The sequence below is a fragment of the Canis lupus genome, chromosome 14, assembly GCF_048164855.1.
Source record: "Canis lupus baileyi chromosome 14, mCanLup2.hap1, whole genome shotgun sequence".
Lineage (NCBI taxonomy): Eukaryota > Metazoa > Chordata > Mammalia > Carnivora > Canidae > Canis > Canis lupus.
Genome location: NC_132851.1, coordinates 43,578,417 through 43,602,328, shown reverse-complemented (window position 1 = coordinate 43,602,328; position 23,912 = coordinate 43,578,417). Strand labels below are relative to the sequence as shown.

Sequence of the window (23,912 nt, the reverse complement as noted above, 5' to 3'; positions counted from 1 at the left end):
AATCATGGTGAAATACAGTGAAAGTGATTGATAAGAAATAAACCAAATATTCTATTGTAGCCCCAAGAAGAACAAACTTGCTAGAATCAGCGTGTGAGATGAAGTGAGGATTTGGAAAAGAAACATGGCCAATAGCCATTTATTGATCTACTCATCCATTTATCTAATAACTACTTCTTGAGCACTCATTATGTATGAAGGTCTATGGGATATTCAAAACTAAATAAAATAGAACCTATTCTCAAAAGAAATGTATACCAATAACCAGAATGTTAGGTACAATGTGAGGAGGACTACAGGAGAAATACAGATAACATACTGTAATAGTAGAGGAAAGAATGAGCACAGTAAGAGGTTGGTCAGAAAAGGCCATGGATATGGCGGCAGTTGTCAGGTGGTGGCCTAACTGGAATTCAGGTGGAATAAAGACATGCTTCACTTTGGTGACAACGTAGAGTGAGTGGAAGGAATAGAGAAAGCTGAAGTGTGCAAGATAGGTTAATCCAACATTATGGAAAATATTTAGTGGCAGTTGAAGGTTGACGGTTTTACATGTTGGCAAAAGTAAGCTATGGGAAGCTTTTGAGCCAACAGCATGGCCAGAGCCAAGATCAAAAATAATCAATCTGGCAGCATGCATAGGAAGCACTGGATGCAGGTAGAAAACTATTACAATTGTCCACTGGGAAGACGGCAACTACATTTTTAAAAAATCATTTGCGAGGTGTGTGCTAGTTAGGATTGAAATTAAATGAGTATAATAAGCAATCCCAAATAAGGGTGGCTTACACATGATCGAAGTTCGTATGTCTCTCATTTAAAAGAAGACCATTAATATAACACTCAGGAGTTTTTAGAATATCCTAACTAGCCATTCTTGTATGGCTTCCCTCTTCATGTTCCCCAAGATGGCGGCTGGATCTCCATCCTTATATCCTCACTGTAGGTCTGGAAAAGAAAGTACAAGTACAAAAAAAAAGGACCCCCTTCCCTCTGAGTCTGCTCTCTTTAAGCAGCTCTCCTGGGAAGCATCTAAAACTTCTGTGACAGCTCCTTATGTGTGAATAAGTTCACACAATAAGTTGAATAAGGCCACTTACTGTGGCCACTTTTACAACTGCAGGAATAGCTGGGAAGTACAGTCCTGTTAATGTAGGCAAAAACTAAGATTGGATTTTTAAATGTGTATCAGGTTATATAATTAGTAATTTCTTCCACAAACTAAGACATATATGATTTGATGGCCAATGTAACAGGGAAGGGAGGTTAAGTAAAGGCGAGAAAATTAGAAATGTCATCGAACTTGTAAGATTGAATGTTTGAGTCAATGTCTGTGACTGTAAGAAACATAATAAAATCATTAAAAAGCTTAGTTTGAAGAAGAGAAAATGAGAATCGGATCAGGTTTTTAGACCCACAAGCATAACATTATGTTCTCTGATACAGATATTTTAAAACACAGAAATTTATCATATTTTCATTATCACTTAAAAGAATAGGACATAATGAATATCAAGTTGATATGTTTATTTACTGGAGAGTTGTTACTTGTCTAGTATGGGTTTTTTAAGGGGATGGGGGAGGTTCCTAGCTCTAAAGTATAATTCAGAGATTCTATGCTCTTTTGTAAAATATTTTTTACCATCATTTTTGCTTTCCTATCCCTATCTTTCGGAAAACTCTTGGAAAACTAATTTTACTTTAACCTGATTGCACATTATTGTAATTATAATCAAAGGGCAATGGAGATATTAAATTATTTCATCATGGGGCCCCTGGGTGGCTCAGTCCGTTAAGCATCAGCCTTCTGCTCAGGTCATAATCTCAGGGTCCTGGGATGGAGAACTGACTGGGCTCCTTGCTTAGCAGGGAGTCTCTTTCTCCCTCTCCTTCTGCCTGTCACACCTGCTTGTGTCCTCTCTCTCTCTCTCTGTCTCTCTGTTTCTGTCTCTCTCAAATAAATCTTTAAAAAAATTATTTCATCCATTCATTCAACAAATACTTATGGTTACTTCTCATATGCCAGGCACTATTATAAGTGCTGAAAATAGGTTAGCGAGTAAAACAGACCAGGTATTTTCCCCTAAGAGTTCGTATTCTAGGATTATGGTAGGAATTGGAAGGCCAGGTATTTGATAAACATATATACATGAAAGAGCAGAAAACTGAGCACAGAAAGGATAGTGAGACAAAGACTGGTGGGGGGGGTGCGCAGTATGCGGGGCACAGAGGGAGATGAACCACGTAAATAGCTGGGCAGACACCGTGCAAGCAGAGACAAGGACAGATGCAAGGTAAAAAGACAGGAGGAAGGAGAAATAGCAGGAGCAAACTGATAAGGATTTGTAACACATGGAAAGGACCTTATTTTAGAATAGGTTTTAATCAAGTGAACAAATGGAAGAAGGCAAGGATGGAAGAAAGAAAAAGGTCAGATGGACTACAGAATCAGATGAAGTATTTCAAACTGGTTTGAAGAGATTATTGGTTTGTAGATAACAGCTCTGCCTTAGGGGAAAAAATCGACTCTGTTTTAAAATTTACTGACTTGAAATAACTTTATAACTATTCAGTTTGCTTTGCTTTTGTTTTGTTCTAATTTTGAATAGAGTTGACCTAACGCATCAAATATCAGAGCCAAATCTAAAGTGTGTGAATCTGTAATACTTTGAGTGAACATTGTCTAACATTTCTCTCCCTATAGGCTGAACTGTGATTTCTGTTATCTTCTCAGAGCTATTTTCTTCTGAAATGGAACACACAAGTTAAAGTCCTAAACCCACGGTAGGTCTCCATGGTTACAAGAGGACAAGCTGCTTCTGTGCCTAGAAGAACTGGAATTGTTTTCACCTGACAATGAATAGCACTCAGGCTACATTTTCAGAATGATATACTCAGTAGTGAGTAACACATTTTTAATCTTATATAAACAGAATGCATTTAAATCACATTAAGTAAAAGACAAGGAGCATTAAGGTGGGCACTTATTATTCCAATCCACATGGACACAGGTTCAAGAACATGAACTCAAGAGGTCAACTGCACAATTATGAATTCACTGAACACCACACTCAGAGTGGTAATATCTTTCTAGAATTAGAAAAAGAAATAAGCTGAAATCAGCTATTAATTGATGGAACACAATACCTATTTTCCTGAAGTTTTATGTATTTTATATATAGATTTAAATTTATAAATTTTATATATAATCCAACATTATATGGGATTCTATATTTTAATGTATATTAGTTATATATGGAATTTGTACATTTTCCATGTTTGGATATTCCTTAAATATACTTATGAATTTTCCAAGTAACAAATTTTAGATATATCCACTTTAAATGAATTGCTCTTCAGTATTCTCAAGATTAAATAATAGTGCTTTAATTCAAAAGTTTCCTTTTCATTACCAAATCATTACACTGAAATAATATTGTCAGTTTTGAGCATAGATATAATTTTTTAAACCCATGTAGTTTAGAATAGCTGTTTCATCTATGCTCAGCCTAAGAACAGCATCTGTGTTTGTTTGCAAGTTAGCACATAGAACTAGGACTGGCCAACAGGTGTTTCCATGTGTAAGGAATTAAGATGACAGGATAATGGCCACGATAGCCAAACTGTGGAAGGAGCCTCGGTGTCCAACGAAAGATGAATGGATAAAGAAGATGTGGTTTATGTATACAATAGAATATTACTCAGCTATTAGAATTGACAAATACCCACCATTTGCTTCAACATGGATGGAACTGGAGGGTATTATGCTGAGTGAAGTAAGTCAGTCGGAGAAGGACAAACATTATATGTTCTCATTCATTTGGGGAATATAAATAATAGTGAAAGGGAATATAAGGGAAGGGAGAAGAAATGTGTGGGAAATATCAGAAAGGGAGACAGAAGTAAAGACTGCTAACTCTGGGAAACGAACTAGGGGTGGTAGAAGGGGAGGAGGGCAGGGGGTGGGAGTGAATGGGTGACGGGCACTGGGGGTTATTCTGTATGTTAGTAAATTGAACACCAATAAAAATTTTAAAAAAAATGTAAAAAAAAAAAAAGGATAATGCATTCAATGATGGCTGAATCACAGAATTATGTAACTACAGAAAAAGAACAACACTACAGTGAGACGAACTTGGTTTTTTTTTTGTTTTTTTAAGATTTATTTATTCATGAGACATGCAAAGAAAGAGGCAGAGACACAGGCAGAGGAAGAAGCAGACTCCTCGCAGGGAGTCCGATGTGGGACTCGATCCCTGATCCCAGGATCATGACCTGAGCTGAAGGCAGCCACCCAACCACTTAGCCACACAGGCGTCCCAGGAACTTGGTTTTTATTTCATAGTCTTAAAAAAGGCAATTCTGATCATGGATATAAGATGATTATTAGCCAGACTGAAATATAGCAGATTCTTAAAAGTAAACATTTCTAACAATGTATAAAAAAGTTATACATCACAACCAAGTGGAATTTATCCAAGGTATGGAAGTCCTGTTCAACATTTAAAAATCAACTAATAAAATCCACCACACATCAAAAAAAAAAAAAAATCCACCACACATCAACAGACCAAAAAACCCTAAAAAATAAAAAGACAAAACAACAATATGATCATATCAATAAATGCAGAAGAAGCATTTGATAAAAACTAATACTCATTATGATAAATCCTCTCAGGATACGGAATAGAGGGAACTTCCTCAACTTAATAGTCTACAAGAAGCCTACAGCTAACATCCTTAATGGTAAACTAGATGCTTTCCTATAGGAGCAAGTATAAAGTAAGGATGTCCTCTCACCATTTCTTCTCAGTATCTTATTGAAACTCTTTGTTCATGCAACAAGGCAAGAAAATGAAATAACAGGTGTCCAGATTTAGAAGGAGGGCTTTGTTTCCAGATGACATGATTGTCTATGTAGAATATCCAAAAGAATTGACCAAAAAAATATCCTGGAGCTAATAAGCAATTATAGCAAGCAGGATACAAGGTTAATATGTAAAAGTCTATTATTGCATTCCAATATATAACAATGAACAAGCGAAATTTGAAATAAAAAACATAATAGCATTTACATGATCACACATCCCCTTCAAAATGAAATACTTAGTTATAATCCTAACAGAATATGTATAAGACCTGTATGAGTAAAACTACAAAACTCTGATGAACAAAATCAAAGAATAAATAAATGGAACAGTATTCCATGTTCAAGGAAAGAAAGGTTCAATATTGTCAAGATGTCAATTCTTCCCAGTTTTATCTATAGATTCAGTGCAATACCAATCAAAATCCCAACATAGCCATTTTATGGATTCTGACAAACTGATTCTAAAATTTATGTGAAAATATAAAAGACTGAAAATACTCAATGCATATTGAAGGAGAACGTAAAAGTTGGAAGACTGACACTACCCAAATTTAGGACTTACTATAAAGCTATAGTTATCAAGATACTATTGTACTGGTGGATAAATAGAAAAATAGAACAATGAAACAAAATAGTTGAGTCCAGAAATAAACTTCACATCATATGCCATCAGGAAACACAAAGTAAAACAACAATGTAAAGCAATTACACACCTATTAGAATGGCTAAAATCTGGAATGCTGACAACACCAAATATTGATGATTATATGGGGCAACAGGAATTCTTATATTTTCCTGATGGCAATGCAAAAATGGTACACTCTGTGTTAGACATTTTGACATTTAATCAATAAAACTAAACATATTTTTGCCATAACATATAATCCAGGAATTGTGTTTATTGACATTTATCAAAATAAGTTGAAAATTTATATCTACACCAAAACCCATACATGTTTACAGCCAGGTTATTTATAATTGCCAAACTTGAAAAACCAAGATGTCCTTCAATAAGTGAATAAATAAACTACAGGATTCTAATATTCAGTGCTATAATGAAATGAGCTGTCAAGCCATGAAAACACATGGAGGAATCATAAATGCATGTTACTAAGTGAAAGAAGCCAAGCCATAAGGTCCACATGCTATGTGCTACCAACTACATGATATGCTGAAAAAGACAAAATTATGGAGATGATAAAAAGTGGTAGCCAAAGGTGTAGCAAGGATATCAATCTATAGGCAGAGCATAGAAAAATTTTACAGTGAAAATATATGTTATGATAATGAATGTGTGTTATACTGTTTTCAAAGCAACAGGACATACAACACCATGAATAAAGCCTTAGGTAATAATGTGTCTATATAGGTTCATCCTTGATAAAACAGGTACCAATCTGGTAAGTAAGTGATGTTAGTAACAGGGGAGGCTCCTAATATTGTGGGGGCATGGTTATATGGAAAAATCTCTGCACCTACTTCTCAATTTTGTTGAAATCTAAAGCAGCTCTAAAAAAATTAAGTCTATAGCTAAATTGCAGATGGAAAACCTACCTTATCATTATTATATTACATGTAAATGGATTATATATCATAACTGAAAGGCGGAAATAGGCCAAATTCATTTTTTTAATTACTCAACTATATGTTGTCTGTAATATATGGTTTAGATTGAAAATACAAATAGGTTGAAATTAAAAGAACATAAAATCATATACCATGTGACCAGTAACTAGAAGAGAGCTGGAGTACCTATACTGATATCATAATAGGCTTTATTAGAAAAAAGAAAGAATATTTCATAATGATAAAATACCATTTTGTCAAGAGGATATAAAAATTGTAAATATATATTATAAATAGTATGTGTATATATACACACACCCATCTATGACCAGAGCTACAAAATATATAAAACAAAACTGAAGAGAGAGAGAGAATTGAAGAGAGAAGTAAATCATTAAACAATAACTGTTGGAGACAACAATATACTATTTTCAATAAGGACAGAAAAACTAGGTAGAAAACTGGCTAGCAACTAGAAGACTTAACATGAAATCCAACTAAACCTAACAGACATTGATAGAACACTTCTACCCAACACTAACCAAATATGTATTATTTTCAACTGTACATAATGCAGTATCCAGGACAGACCATATGTTAAGCCATAAAACAAGTCATAATAGATTTAAAAGGACGTAAATTACATAAAGTATATTCTCTAGCCGAATTAAAAATAAGGGAGTTTGGTAAATTCATAAATATTTAGAAATTAAACACTTTCCTCAATAACTAATCAGTTGAACAAGAAATCACAAGGGAAATTACAAATACTAGAAGATGAATGAAAACCAAACAAGGAAACCCATATCAAAATGTTTGGGGTGCAGGTAAAGCAGTGCATAGAGAAATATTATAGCCAAGAATGTCAATTTTTAAAAATATCACAACAATATGCTCACCTGTTCCTTTAAGAAAGTAGAAATGGAGGAGGAAATTCAACCCAAAGAAAACAAATGCAATGAAATAATAAATGTTACAGTAAACACAAATAAAATAGAAAATAATAGAAGTAATGAAACTAAGAGTTGGTTTATCAAAAAGACCCACAAAATTTACTGTCCTTTCTGTAGTCTGACCAAGAAAACAGACTAGAATTGTTAAAATCAGAAGTTATAGGATAACATTATCAATCTTATGAAAATAAAAAGTATTAGGAGGTAGTACTAAGAAAGCCCTGCAGGTCAACAAATCAGATAACCTAGGTGGAATGGACATATTCTTGGAAACAAACTACTTTTATTCAAGAAGAATTAAAAATGTTAATAGTTCCATAGCAGTAGAGAAAACTGAACTAATAACCAAAAATCTACCCACAAAGAAAAGTCCAACCTCAGATGGTTTCCCTACTAAATTCTACCAAATACTTAAGGAGTTAATAGTATTCCTTCATAAATTCACCCATCCTTCCCCCTCAAAAAAAATTGAAAAAGACTGAAATATCTACCCACCTCATTCCGTGAGACTACGGCATCACCAAAACCAGACAAACACATGGTGATAAATGAAAACCTCAGACCAATAACCATTATGAATATAGATATGAAAATCCTCAACAAATGCTAACAAATCTTGAGTGATAGAATACTGTCTCCCTAAAGATGTCCATGTCCCAATCCCTAGGATCTATAAATGTGAATTAGGGGAATTAAGGTGGTACTAGAATATGATTATTAATCTGTTGAAGTTAAATCAGGGAGACGATCCTGAATTAGCTGAGTGGGTACAATATAATCAAAGGTCTTCACAAGCAGAAGAAGAAAAAAAAAAAGAAGAGAGTCAAGAGATATTTGAAGATGCTATGCTGCTAGCTGTGAAGATGAAGGAAAAGTCATGAGACAAAGAATGCAGGCAGCCCCAAAAAGCTGGAAAGGCAAGGATCAGATCCCTCTCCTGCCACAGCCTCTAGAAGGAATGTAGTGTGATCATGGCATAGTTAGATGCATTGTGTACTTGAGACTTCCACAACTGAAAAACAATAAATTTGTGTTGTTTAAGCCACTGTTTGTGGTAATTTGTTATAGCATTAATAGGAAACTTATATACCAAATAAATCCAACACCATATAAAAATGATATATATCAGAATCAAGTAGATTTTATCCCAAGAATACATGGTTGAGTCAACATATAAAGTTCAATCAAAGCAGTATACTACATGAAGAGAATAAAGGACAGAAAACAATTATCATCTCAATACATAAAAACATGTATTTTAATTAAAGTGCCCACCAAGGTCAGATATACAAGAGAAAAAAAAAAGGCATCCTGATTGGAGATAAGAAGTAAAACTCTATTTGCAAATGGCATTATTCTTTATCCTATGGAATCTGTAACAAAATTATTAGGGTTAAAAAACAAGTTCAGAAAGTTTATAAGAACAATACACAAAAATCAATCGTATTTCTATAGACTAGCAATGAACAACTTGAAAATAAAATGAACAAATCTATTTTAAAATAGCATCAAGAAAGTATTTCAAAATAAATTTCACAAAAAATCTGCAGGACTTTTACACTAAAAATATCGTTGAAATAAAGACCTAAGTAAATGAAAAGACATACAGTGTTCATAGTTTGGAAGATTTAATATTAATAACACAATTATTGCCAAATTAATCTACAGATGAAATACAATCCTATCAAAATTCGCAGCTGCCTTTTTCAGTGCAAAAATTGAGAAGATGATTCTATAATTTATATGGAAATTCAAGGAACCCAGAACAGCCAAAACAATCTTAAAAAAGAAAAAGTTAGTAAAAATCATACCTCTCTATTTCAAAATATACAGTAATCGCAGCGTATGGTAAGTAAAAGTTTTCAACAAATAGTAATTGTGCCTCAGATTAACTTCATTGGCTACGACACTGCCACTGTGCAAACTAGAGTACAGTAAGTAAGAATATACCTATAAATCAATGGGATAGAACTGAAAGTCTGTAAATAAACCCATTTGGTATCAGTAATTGATTTTTGACAAGGATATCAAGACAACTCAATGAGGAAATAACAGTCTTTTCAACAAATGGTTCTGGTACAATATCAAAAACCTACATGAAAGAGCTAAAAGTACAAAACTCTTAGAATAAAAATATGAAATATCTTTAGCCTCTTGAGTAATGGTTTCTCAGATATGATGACTATATATAAGTGACCAAAGAAAAAATATCTATGTTAAGTTAGACTTTATCAAAATTCTTGAAAATTGTGCTTCAACAGACAAACTTTTTCAACAGAAACTAAAAGATGGGGCATCTGGATAGCTCAGTGGTTAAGCATCTGCTTTTAGCTCAAGGTGTGATCCCAGGGTCCTGGGATTGAGTCCTGCATCGGGATCTCCTCAGGGAACCTGCTCCTCCCTCTGCCTATGTCTCTGCCTCTCTGTGTCTCTCATGAATAAATAAATAAAATATTAAAAAAAAAACTAAAAGACTACCCCACAGAATGGGAAAGTCTTTGAAAATCATGTATTTTATAAGGGTCTAATACTTAAAATATATAAAGAACTATTATAAATCAATGACAGAAAGACAGCACAATCAAAAAGTGAACAAAGAACTGAATATACATTTTTCCAAAGAAGATATAAATGGCCAATAAGCACATGAAAAGATGGTCAACATCATTAGTCATTTGAGAAATGCAAAACAAAACCACAAGGAGATATCACTTCATATCTACTAGTATGTCTATATTAAAAATACACAAAAAATAGACATAGAAACAAATAAGCGTCGAGGATGTAGAAAAACGGGAACCTTCAAATAGTGCCGATCAAATTGTAACATGGTGAAGCTGCTTTAAGAAACAGCTCCAAATAAATAAATAAATAAATAAATAAATCACACATAGAGTTACCACATTACTCAGCAATTCCACTCCTAGGTATATCTCCAAGTGAACTGAAAAACATATATCCAAAGAAAATTTGTATATGAGAATTCATATGAACATTATTCATAACAGACAAAAAAGTGAGGAAGAAAACAAATGTCCATCTCTGTACTGACAAGTACATAGACAAATGTAGTATATCCCTACATGAAATATTATTTAACCTTAAAGTACTGAATCATGCTACCACTTGGATGAACCTTGAAAACGTTATGCAAAGTGATAGATTTCATAGACAAAAAGCCACAAACTGTATGACTCTATTTCTGTAAAGTCTCCAAAATAGGCAAATCCATGGAGACAGAGTAGATCAGTGGTTACCAGAGGCTGTTAGAAGGGGAAAATGTGGCACGACATCTAATGGAAATAGGGTTTTGTATTGAGGTCATTGAGGATTTTGGAGTTAGATACCAGGCATGATTAGACAACTTTGTGACTATATTAAAAAGTGCTGAATTTTACATTTTAGAAACATGAATATTATAATGTAAACTATCTCTCACTGAAAAAAAAATCAGTGGGAGGAGTAGGAGTCTAATTACTACTGACATAACTGTTCTATCTCATATAATCAGAACTTTTTTTTTTTAGTTAAGTTGTGTTGGCTAGTGCAAATTTTTTTTGAGTCATTCTACATTTTAAGCCAAAATAGAATTACTGCCTCGTTCTAATATTTTTAGTATGGATTTTGCTTTTCTGTTTCTCTAGAAGAAAAATAGAAATATTCTGCAATGGAAAATCCCTCTGTCTGAGCCAAAATCTGCTGTATCTTTTCTATACCGATTTTCCAAGTTTAGATAACCTCAAGCAGAATTTCTATCCTTTAAGTTGACATTTTTTTTTAAAAGATTTTATTTATTTATTCATGAGATACACACAGAGAGAGAGGCAGAGACACAGGCAGAGGGAGAAGCAGGCTCCACACAGGGAGCCCAATGTGGGACTCGATCCAGGGACTCCAGGATCATGCCCTGGGCCGAAGGGAGGCGCTAAACCACTGAGCCACCCAGGGATCCCTAAGTTGACATTTTTACTTAAATTGAGGGTTAAATAAGAAATGTAAAATGTGATTTGTAAAATACAATACAAATTTTGGTGATCACCAAACAGCCCCAAATACTGTAGACTCTACATATAAATGCAGTGGCAAGATATACTTTTCTATCAACACTATTCCAACACATTAACAAAAAAGTACTAACAAAGTGTGAAGTAAAAGGTCAATTATTAAAAATTAAATGTCGATTCCTTGTTTGTTATAATGGACCAAAAAGATTGAGCTAATTTTAAATTGGTATTATTTAGGAATATGCTTATACATTTACGTACTTATATTTAAATTGATTGAATCCTGATCATCTGCGTAGAGCATTTGCAATTATTCTTTTTAATATGAACTTTTGAAAAACATATTAGTTATATAGAATCTACCTGTGTTCTATACTTCAAAATAAATTTCTTTGTTTTGTATTTATTTGAGAGAGAGAGATAGTGTGTGGGAAGGGGCAGGAGAAGAGGGACAAGCAGACTCCTCTGCCCAGCAGGGAACCTGACCTGGGGCTTGATCCCAAGACCCCAAGATCTGAGCCGAAGTCAGATGAGCCACCCAGGAGCCCCAAATTTCTCTTAAAAAGTAGAATTTTGCTGTAACTATTAAGAAGTCAGGACTTATTAATTAATTTCCTAAATCTACTAACATTACCTTCATGGCTGCCTCTAAGATATAACAAGGTCAAAACATGCAAGCATTAACTTTCAAAATACAAAAATGCATTTACTTGGCATGGGAATCCATGTGAATTATATTATTCTTCAGCTTGTCACCATAACCACTAAGAGTCCAATGCCAATAGGAAATGGATACAATCAAATAAAAAGAGCCCATGATCAATATTAAATCAGAGCTCTTTGGGGGGAAAAAAAAAACAAAAACTATTTCAGGACCAAACAGAAATTATACAACATGAGCCTAGAGCATCTTCCAATGCCAGGAAGTAAGGAAGTGGTCAAACACTCACACCACCCCCCAACGCAATGATGAGGGTATGTTAAAGATGTCAAAGGGGCACAGAAACTAAATGAAAAGGCTCTAAATTGCCAAAGATGGAACAACCTGAACTAAATCTGAAGTATTAAAAAAAAAATCCATGAGTCCAGCTAAGATAAATAAATGCTTGACTACACATACAAATGGGAGAAAACAGACTAACCTCTAAGGCAGAAGGATTCCAAGTAATTTATGTACATGCTCTCATTCAAGAAAGGAGAGCTCCTTGAGTTGGGCTCCATGACCGGATAAAGGACAGACTTTAGTTATAATGATGTATCAGTATTGGTTTATTGTGACAAACATATCATAGTGTTATCAGGGTTTAATAACAGAAGAAAGTGGCTGTTGGGCACTTAGGAATTCTGTAGTGTATTCATAACTTTTCTATATATTGAAAACTAATTTAAAATAAAGAATTTTTAAAAATAAAATAAAGAATTTATAGTTGAAAAAGGGAGTCTATGCACATTGTTTTAATAAGAAAGGTAAGAATAAGAGACTTTGACATTTTTCTCCCACCACTTACACAGAAGTAAGTGACGTCTTTCAAATCACCTGCACATGGGTGATGGGGTTTTCTTAAAAATTCTAGAGGGGAAAAAATGAGGAAATTATTCAGACAAGAATTAAAAGGAAAAAGAAATCTTAGAAAATGAAGATGAAGGTCATAGAATAATGCAATGAGTTGTTCCCAACATAAACACCTTGGGATCAAACACCGTATCCTACGATGCAGTTTTCATATCTTATTAACGTTACAGGCTAGTATATTAAAAACTGCACACTCCATACTTCATGGAAAATGCAAGGGATTTTTCAAAGGCATTTTTCATTTCAAATTTTCTCCTGATTCATTGAGTTTGAACTTTATTCCTCCTTGATTCTTTCCTCATCATATTGAGGCCAGTGACCCAAAATTTAGCATTCATGCAATTTTCTAGAAATAGCGCTTAGATGGCGAGGATGTACCTTCTTTAAAACTCAGGGTGCAGCCTGTTCCCACCACTGATTCTGACTGGGTTATTCTGGTGGAATGTGTTCCACTGAAGGTGGTCATGCTGACAGTTTTCAGAGTTCAACTCAAGTAACAGGAGTTTATTAAAATCTCCATGAAAACTTTGTTTGCCTTCCCTCAGGAAAAAGTAATTTTGTGCCCATTTGGTTCTGCTTTCAGTGAACTGATACTAACCCCTTGGAGTTCAATATTTGTATTTTTAATGGGACCTTCTTGGAATCCCAAATTTTACTTACTTTGATGAGAAACACAGGCTAATGAGAGAGACATTTGAGAGAAGAATTAGTCTTCGATTTTATTTTACTTTATTTTTACTTTTTATTTTTTAAAAATTTTATTTATTCAGGAGAAAAATTTTGTTAAAAGGGTACATCTCATATTAGGTGTTCTTGCCAAAATAAAATCCTAAATAGGTCTTAAAAAACAACAAGCACCAAAAATAATCCTTTTTTAAAATTTTATTTATTTATTTATTTATTTACCAACCAAAAATAATCCTTGACCTTTGGGCCTCAAGTAGAAACTCGGTAAGGAAGAATTATAGAATTGGAAGTTATATAAACCTAGACATTCTTTACTGCACAATATTGGGTAAGCTACTTAAACTCTTTGAACTTCCATTTTCTTACATTTAGTATGTAAATGTCAGTTCTTTAGGCATAGAGTTGTTAGGGTTATTTGCGAAGACATGTGGAAAGCATCTGGTAGATTGTCAGGCACAGAATATACTAGATCCACTTACTTATTCATTTATTGTATTATATTTAGAATAGCTCTCACAAGCTCAAATTTGTTAAAATGTTAAATGCCATGAACGAGGATGTTTAAAACTGTCCATTGGCTATTAACATTTCACAGATCACTAAATTTCAAAGAAGTTAAATAATGTGCCCTTGGACATAGATTTTCTTGGTGTTGATTTTAGGTCTGCAACTAAGAACAGACAGCCAGGCCAGTGGCATGTACCCTACAGTATACCCACCCCGGAAAAATGCTTCCTACTATTTTTACAATAACCAAAGGCCACTCACAAACTGAAAATCACATTTCTGGATTTAAATGAACTTTTCAAGAAAATGAATATGGAAGGCAAGGAAGCTACCTAATTATGCACATTTTTTGAAGGACAGATTTTCTTTCTAGTTAACTGTTGTATTATAAGATTTTGTTTTGTTTTGTGGGCCTTTTTTTTTTTTTTTCATTTTAGAATCTCTTGGGAATGCAGATTGGCATTTAAATTCTCTTACATTTTACCCCAAACAGTAGGAGGTATAGCTAATCCTTACTAAAGCTGGTGAATATTCATTTTCCCTGTCCAGGATATTATAGTGACTCCAACTTGCTGAAATCCCCTTAGGATATGGTTATGATTATGTTATTTGACTGATTCAATAAAAGGAAGAACAATTGCTAAGCTCTTCAGGGAACTGGTTGGGAAAATTATCCCCCAGATGACACTAGCAATTATTTACTTTGCTTGAAATTTCTTCAACTTTTGGACAGATTACCTTTTAATGTGATAAGTATAAAAATATCTGAAGATTTGGACATTATCTACAAAGACAAATACAGTTCAACAACTGGGAGAGACAATATTTCTACATCTTGATTCAAATGTGTCAATAGAAAATTCCATTTACCACCGTAGGAGTTTCTCTTCCTCCAGTAATTGAGCAAAGAGCATATAGATGCATATATTAAACTAATAAAAGAAAGTGGGACAAAGGGTTTTAGACAAATATGTTATACTAACTCTAGGGAAAGTGGCTGGATATGGAAGTAACTCAGATTATGACCTGTGGTCTCGTCTAAACCTTCTGCATTTAGGATCTAGTTCAATCATATGGCTTTTTTTTTTTTACATTTTTTAAATCATATGGCTTTAAATATCATATTATGAGTATACTGATGACTCTCCAGTTTACATTTCCTACCCTAACCTTTTCCTTGTGTTCCAGACTTATGTACTGAACCGCCAATCCAATCTGCATTTGAATATTTGATATTTCAAAATGAACCTGACAATACAAAAAAGCAATTGAGAGTGCTCTGGGTTTTCTGAAACAAACACCACCATCACCACAACAAGCATTTATCCTTCCATACATCTTCCCCATCTCAGTAAAGAGCTTCACCATCTGCTCATTTATACTGAAAACCTGACATGTAGTTTTGAGTCCTCTCTCCCATGCCCTATATGCGATCCATCTTCTAATTAATATTAATCTAATTTTAATAAATATTCCTAATCCATCACTTCTTCTCTACTGATATGCTCTACTCCAAGCCATCAACACTGTTTCACCTAGAATCCTACGACAGTCTCTGTATCCACTGTCCTCTTTTTAAACTATTTGCAAAATAGCACATTGATCCTTAGATTTGGCATTTTCCTCTTTAGGAGTCTCCCACAGCTTCACCTTGTAAGTAGAACAAATTCTAATTCTGTCTTAAACTTACAAGGCTGATGAGTGGCCTGGGCCTATCTCTACTCCCTTGACTTAGCCACATCGGCCTTCTTCTAAGGAGCACTTTCTGCTTCATCAGCCTTTATAGCTCCATTCCTGGCTCACAGATTCTGGCTTCTTTGCATCATTTGTGTCTTGGCTTAAATACTACATCCAGAGAGTGATTACAGAATTAATGTCTGACTCTAAATGGAAGCTGAGAAAGAAAAGAATAGTGTCCAAGGAAAGGAAATGTAAGTAAGTTTAGTGGAAGTTCCTCATCCCCTACTGAGGGGAAGAGGAAACGTGGTTGTAGTAAATTCTGTTGAAGATGTTTCTCCTCTGCTTTTCAAATTTCCTTCAGTGGAGCTTCCTCTAACCCAACTGGCTTCATTCCCAATGGAATGCAGCTCTGCTGAACCTTCCTTGCTACATATTTTATAAAGACTGCCTCTGTTCCGGAACAGAGTAGGGAAATCTGCCTACATCCCACTAGCTGCAGATATAAGACATATCTTAATATCTACTTCATGTGTAGAAAGGGTTCTATTTTGATCCATATTTGCTTATGCCACATACACACACATATTATATATAATATATACATGTATATATTAATACATACATGTATATATATATATATATATATATATATATATATATATATATATTAGCTGCTTCAATACTCAAGTGGAGAAGAGGAATGGCATCTATCAGAACTTCTTCAACTCCAAAAGAAAGCATGTGATCTCCCAGCAAAGATAACCAAAAGAAACTAGAGCTGGCTGAGAGCTACAGTCTGAAATAAAGCCCTTGGTCTGTGCTGGAACTGAGCCCCTCTAGAAAAGCTCTTCTGCTTTCTGGTTATAGAGGAATTAATGATGGCCACTTAATGTAATGAGTATTATATATGGCTGTAGCTTACAGCATGTGGTAAGGTTCAATAATTATCTGTCGAAGTAATGAACAAATGAATGATGTGCTTGCTTTCCCTCAGGTGGCACTAGGTGCACTCGGTTCAACACCAGAGAGACACAAATTTGCTCCCAAGGATACAAGCATAGCACCAAAGCATCCATATCCACGTGCAGGACGAGTGGCCAAAGTGAAGAGGATGAAAGACTAATAATAAATGTTGCAGCAGACAAAACTGCCACACAATGATGGCAGGTGGATTCTTTCAGGAAGAGGAACAGTGGGTGTACCTGGATCATTAAGAAGAGGTACACAGCAAGCCAGCTGTGAGAGGTATATGAAGACGTGGAGAAAATGGCAATTTGAGAGAAATTGATAGGAAATGAAGATTTATTAGTAGTACATCCTCCAAACCTGGAGGGTTGAAGAAGTATTTCTTCAAATAGCATCCTTTTATGTCACTGCATCCGCTGGGTTCTATTTTACTAATTTCCACCCCCCCGACCCCTTTATTGTTCCTGGCCTCCTTGAGGTCGGAAGTAAAAATTATCTAGGAGTCTAAGAAATATTTTCTTGAACTTGTATTTAAACTCCACAAAAATAGTGAGTCTAAAAAGGGAGACAATTAAAAGAACTGAAAGTGACTGTTCTCACATATTTATTCAACTATTTATCTAGCTTCTTGCATTAAGCAACAATTCCATGGAAGTGGCAAATTCTTTGTTAATTTCCATAAGGTCCTTACAAATTCCCGTGACTCTTTTCAAGCAAAAACTCTAGCCTCTTGGGAGAGGCTCCCAATTTACATCTGTTTAGCATCTCATTATCATGTTTTGTTATCAGAGTAGCCAGGATTATCTCTTTGAAGATCAATTTCTTAGAGAGCAATCCGATATCAAGAGTCGTCAATCTAATTCAGTCAGCTTAATGACCCAGATAACTAGAATAGTGCTGGTGATTTTGGTGATTAAAATGACAAATACAATTCAATTGTGCAAAATTGACATAGCTCAGGGCTTGGCTGTGATGTCAACACACTTACAGGAACAAAAATCCCTCTGAGCCTGACCAAAGCACTTTGGTGGCTACAGTCCACATGTGCCCCCTCTTGCCACTGTATCACCTGCCAAGAGTCTATCACTTTCACAGCTCTGCTGGAATAATAAATTGAATTTTCCATATTCCTTACTTAGCCTTATCTTAGTGAAAAAAATGATTTCACCTTCCCTCAATCATCTAGAGCGTAGACATGGAGTCCCAACAATATGATTAAAGTAGTCACAATTGCTTATCATGCTGATGGGGAAAAGGTCCCTTTGTTTTCAAAATAAACATAATGTCATATAATTTGCAATTTTGGGGAATATTTTAGAAAAAGGAAATCTGGAACACCTGTTGTTGTCAAGGCTCAGGAAAATTGCCAGTAGCATTTTAAATGGTGCCTTTACCTGTTTCACACAACAGCTGAGTCTCACCATCTGGGCCAGGCTGAAATTTCCATGAGTTCAGCCAAATTGTCAGAACAGCTTCCTTTTGCGTGTCCTTCAAGCAATGGGCTGCTTGGGAAAACTAGAAATACATTTGACATCAGGATGCCATCTCCAAATGCGTGAAGCCCAAGTGCCATAAAACGATGGAAAGAGTATTAGGCTTACACACCGTATAATCATTTCTAGTGTAGGGCTGTATTAGAATTGGGGATTAAACCAACAGAGCATGTTTGTTTAGAATAGCGATAATTGCTGGGTGCACAGCAGTATAAAATCATTCCTCAAAAAGGAATATTGCATTTTTCTAATGGACAACTAAATAAACAAACATGCTGTGAATGTTTCTACAAGCCAGACAATGGAATGCTTCAGAGCAGAAACAACATATACTCTCAGGTCATAAACTTTTTCTGTGAAATGCTTTAGACAATGCAAATGAAATTTAATTGCACTAAAACCACTTTACCCCTAGAGACAGTGGAGATTTTAACCTCGGAACTAGTGATGAAAGTGAAAACAAAAATCAGAAAATTGACCTGTAAAATGGGAAGCATTTTTAACAAGGTATCATTTATAGTGAAATGCCCAGATCTTAAGTGTAACATCTCCACGCATTTTACAAGTGCACGCATCTATGTACCCCACCCAATAGATACCAGGATAAAAATATTTCCATTAACCCGTGAAGTTTCTGTCTCATGCTGTTCTCAGTCTCCACTCTGCTGCATAAACTACTACTGTGCTAATTTCTTACACCAGGTTTACCTGGTATAAAATTCATGAATATGGACTTGTTGAGGAGGAAGAAAATTTCATTACCTTTCAAGATCCTTTTGGCTGATATAAGAAATCGACATGAGACAGATTAACAGAAGAAAATAACATTTAATTATGTAAAAAAAAAAAAAAACATTTAATTATGTACATGAAGGGCATCCACATAAACACAAGAAAATTCCAAAGACAGTAAAGCATCATGAGGCATACGTGTCATTCTAAACTAAGGAGAAAGGGTAGGAGTCTCAACTTCAAAGGGAAGCAAAGCAATTCACAGAAAGGTGAAAAAGAGTAAATATTCGGTGAACAAATGTTTGCTGAGTCATACAGACACAATGGGACGTAGAGAAGAATTCTATGCTAAGCAAAGTCAGTCAGAGAAAGACAAATAACCATATGATTTCTTTCACTCATATGTAGAATCAAGACACAAAAGAGTAAAGGAAAAAGGCAGAGAGAGAGGGCAAGTCAAGAAACAGACTCCTAATTTTAGAGAACAATCTAAAGGTTACCAGAAAGGAGGAGGTTATGGGGATGGTTTAACTAGAAGATGGTTAAGAAGTTCATTTGTCCCGACGAGCACCAGGTGATGACTGGAATCATTGGCTCACCATATTGTACACCTGAGACTAATGTAACACTATGTTAACTAACTGGAATTATGTGTTGGTTTTCTATTTTTAATTTTTTTTTGTTTGTTTTATTGAAGTTCGATTTGCCAACATGTAGTATAACACCCGTCAAGTGCCCTCCTCAGTGCCCATCACCCAGTCACCCCACTCCCCCCCTTCTGCAACCCTTTTTGTTTCCCAGAGTTAGGAGTCTCTCATGGTTTGTCTTCCTCTATAATTTTCCCCACTCAGCTCCCCTCCTTCCCCTATAATCCCTCTCACTATTTCTTATATTCCCCGTATGAGTGAAACCATATGATGATTGTCCTTCTCTGATTGACCTACATCACTCAGCATAACATCCTCCAGTTCCATCCATGTCGAAGCAAAGGGTATCCGTCCTTTCTGATGGCTGAGTAAGAGTCCATTGTATATATAGACCACAGCTTCTTTATCAATCATCTGCTGAAGGACATCGAGGCTCCTAACTGGAATTAATCGTTTTTTAAAGAGGAATTTCCAGACACACCTGGCTGAGTTCCTCCCTACCACACAAAGTTTATAGTATTCTAAAGCTCTCTACTGTAATAGCTCCCTTCCTGGAGCAGGTGCTCTATCTAAATTCTACTGGGCAGTTATGGGAAAGGTCAAAGGGTCTTCCTGAAACTTCTGTTTCTTAAAAATAATCAGCCTAAAATAATTCAGAGGCCAAAGACACATATTTAGGGGTAACAAATTTTTCTCCCCTACTAATTTTGCTCCCTGTGACTGCAGTTCCTGCTTCTCTGTGTCTATCTTTATTATCTTGAAGTTGTATGTATGTCACTGTATATGAGACTATTTCATGATATAAAAATACCACGTTTAATTTATATATTTTTCTGATTGAAAGGCATTTAAGTTATATCCAGTTTTTGTCTATATACAAGAAAATTGAATATGTCTTTTTATGGATATATGGACATTACTGATAAGTCTTTTTATGGATATATATCGGGATTTTCTTGGATAAATACCTAGTATGGAATGTCTTTGTGATAGCAGAGATTTATGTTTAACTTTATATGGAAATGCCAAACTTTTTCACAAAATGGCTGTACCATGTACACTCTCACTAGCAGTGTATGAAATTCCTGGTTGTTCTACATTCTCATCAATATTTAATACTATCAGTCTTTTTAATTTTAACCTTCCATATCAAATCTCATGTGGTTTTAATTAGCATTTCCTAAATAACTGGTATTGGTGAGAACTTATCCATATGCTTATTTGCCTTGTGTACATCATCCTTCATGAAATGTCTTTTAAAATCTTTGTAGCACTGGGTGTTTGTTATATGTTGGCAAATCGAACTCCAATAAAAATATATATAAAAAAATAAATCTTTGTCCTTTTTTTAATGAGGTTTGTCCTTTTAAATATCAAATTATGATAGTAGCTTATGTATTCTAAATACAATCCTTTGTCAGATATATGCATTGTAAAGATTTTCTTTTAGTCAACTGCTTACTTATTTATTTTTAATGGTACCTTTGGTGAGATATTTTGATGAAATCTAATTTATGGTCTCTTTTGTTTGTGATCTTTGATCCCTTAAAAAAAATTGCCTATCCCCAGGTCAGGAAGCTGTTTTCCTATTTTTTTTTTCCTAGAAACTTTATACAATCTACTCTTGAACAACACAGATTTTGATACAGTATAACACTGTAAATGTATTTACTCTTCCTATGATTGTCTTAATATTTGCTTTTTTCTAGCTTGCTTTAAGAATATATTATATAATACCTATGACATACAAAGTATGTGTTCATTGACTGTTTATATTATCAGTAAGGGTTCTGGTCAGCAGAAGGCTATTAAAAGTCAAATTTTTGGGGAATCAAAATTTATAGTGATTTTTGACAGCATAGAAGTGTCAGTGCCCCAACTCCGGTGTTGTTCAGGAGTCAACTATAAGAGAGCTTCTATGATTAGTCATATGAGTCGGATTTTGAGAGTTTTTTGTCTTTTCTTCCTTAAACGTTTACTAGAATTCTCCAGAGAATCCACCTGACCGCAAAGGCTTCTCTAGGAAATTTAAAATTATGAATATTGTTACTTTCACAAGTATGAAGCTATTTTAATTTTTTATTTTCTTGTTTCAATTTTATTCGCTCATTTCATCATAATCGACACATTTATTGGCATAAGTTGTTCATAATAATCCTTAAAAAATTTTTCTAATTTTAGGACCTCAGTTTTGCTCCCTTTTTCTATATTTACTTTTTGCATATTCTTTATTTTTCTTTTGACCACTTTAGTTAGGAATTTATCAGTTTTATTGATGTTTTCAGAGAAATTATTTCAGATTTGATTGATTTTCTCTATTGTTTATTTTCTAGTTCACTGATCTCTACTTTTATCTTTATCATTTGATTTTACTTGGTTTTTATTTTCTTCTTTCTCTAACTTCTTAAATACTTTAGACCATTGATTTTAAAACTATGTTTATAACATTAAAAATATAATTTCTTTATAAGCACTTTCCAATCTGTATCCCACAAATTTTGACACGTTTTCATTATCATTTACTCCAAAATATTATTATTTACACTTGTGATATAACCTTTGACTCATTGGTTATTTAGAAGTACATTTTTTATATCCAAATAGTTGAAGATTTTCTAAATATCCTTTTGTTGTTGATTTGTAATTTAATTCAACTGTGGTCATAGAACATACTCTTTAAGATTATAATCTGAAATTTATTGATGTTGTGCCCAAGATTGCGTATCTGAGAAACCACCAAGGAGCCAACACTGATGCAAGTACATGAGGGTTTATTAACAAGCTGGAGCTGGGGTCCAAGTATACCCGACACAGCAGAGCAGGGACTTGGACCACGAGGGGGGTTCCAGCTGGGTTTTATGGGCTGGTCTAGGGGACCTCCAGGAGGAGGGGAGGAATTTCTCAAGTTCTGTCTACATTATGATATGGGGCTTTGAAGGGCATTGAGCTCTTTTCTCATTCTGATATGGGGCTTCCTGCCACTGGCTTGAGCTCTGTTCTCATTCTAATATGGGGCTTTCAAAGGCATTAAGCCGGTTTTTTTTTTTTTGTTTTTTGTTTGTTTGTTTGTTTGTTTGTTTTTGTTTTTTGTTTTTTTTTCCCTGTAACTGAAGTAAGGTAAAGTTCAGCTCTTATTCACAGGGGCCTGAGATGGCTGTACTTGTGCTAACGCTGAACTTAAGGTGGAATGGCCTTAATTTTCTCAGCCTCCACAATTGAGGAATTTTAGGATAGGATCCATTATGATGAATGCTTCATCTACACTTGCAGGGAAAAAGTAAATTAAACAGTTCTAAGACTATTTTATAAATTCCAGTTAAGGGGCATCTGAGTGGCTCAGTGGTTGAGCGTCTGCCTTTGGCTCCAGTCCCACATCAGGCTCCTTGCAGGGAGCCTGCTTTTCCCTCTGCCTATGTCTCTGCCTCTGTGTCTCTCATGAGTCCAGGACTTGGACTGTTTTTGCAATAGGCAGATTATCTCATTAAACTTATTATCTTTAAAGAAGGAGTTGGCATGTATTACAACACTGCAAATGCAAAAGAAAACCTATTATTATAAAATACAAAAAATTGTCAATAACCTCAAGGACTTCAAATGCAGCCTATTTCTCTGATGAGAACAAGGGAATAAGAACACATTAGACAAAGGCCACCTGCTTGTTTATGTTTATAAAAAGCGTGCAGCCTTTGTTATCACCTTTTAGTCATATGACTGACCACAAATATCAATTGCTAAAGGACATTTTACAATAATCTCAAACATATTTCATTTGTTGAAAACAATTAGTAATAGATAATTTTCAGTTGGCAAGAAAGTTTAAAATTGGAGGATTTTTCATTATAATAATAGTGCAAAATAATTATCAGTTAATTAGTCATTGTTCATCATATCCAGTAAGAGCCTACAATAGAAGAGTGTTCAGTGACTGCTTCATTTGTAAGATTTACTGCTTCATTTTACCCATGCTTTCCAATTATTTTGTTTAATTCTTCACAAACTCCTTTAGATAAATGTTTTCATTTTTTTACCTTGTAATTTTTAAGTGTTGGTACAAACTGTAGATCATTATATCATTTCTATTACTTCAAAAATGCTCCTTTGAAACAATCCCATTTACAGCTATACCAAAAAATATTAAGATACCTAGGAATAAACCTAACCAAAGAGGCATAAAACCTGTACCCTGAAAACTATACAACACTGATGAAAGAAATAGAAGAGGACACAAAGAAAT

The 23,912-nt window shown here is 34.5% G+C and overlaps 1 long non-coding RNA gene and 1 pseudogene across 9 annotated transcripts in view; both read right to left on the bottom strand.

Moving 5' to 3' along the window:
- LOC140604033 (uncharacterized) overlaps positions 1 to 23,912 on the bottom strand; it is a 247,272-nt gene that overhangs the window by 184,178 nt on the left and 39,182 nt on the right. The gene's annotated exons all lie outside the window — the stretch shown is intronic.
- LOC140604384 (U4 spliceosomal RNA) lies at positions 9,204 to 9,316 on the bottom strand (annotated as a pseudogene).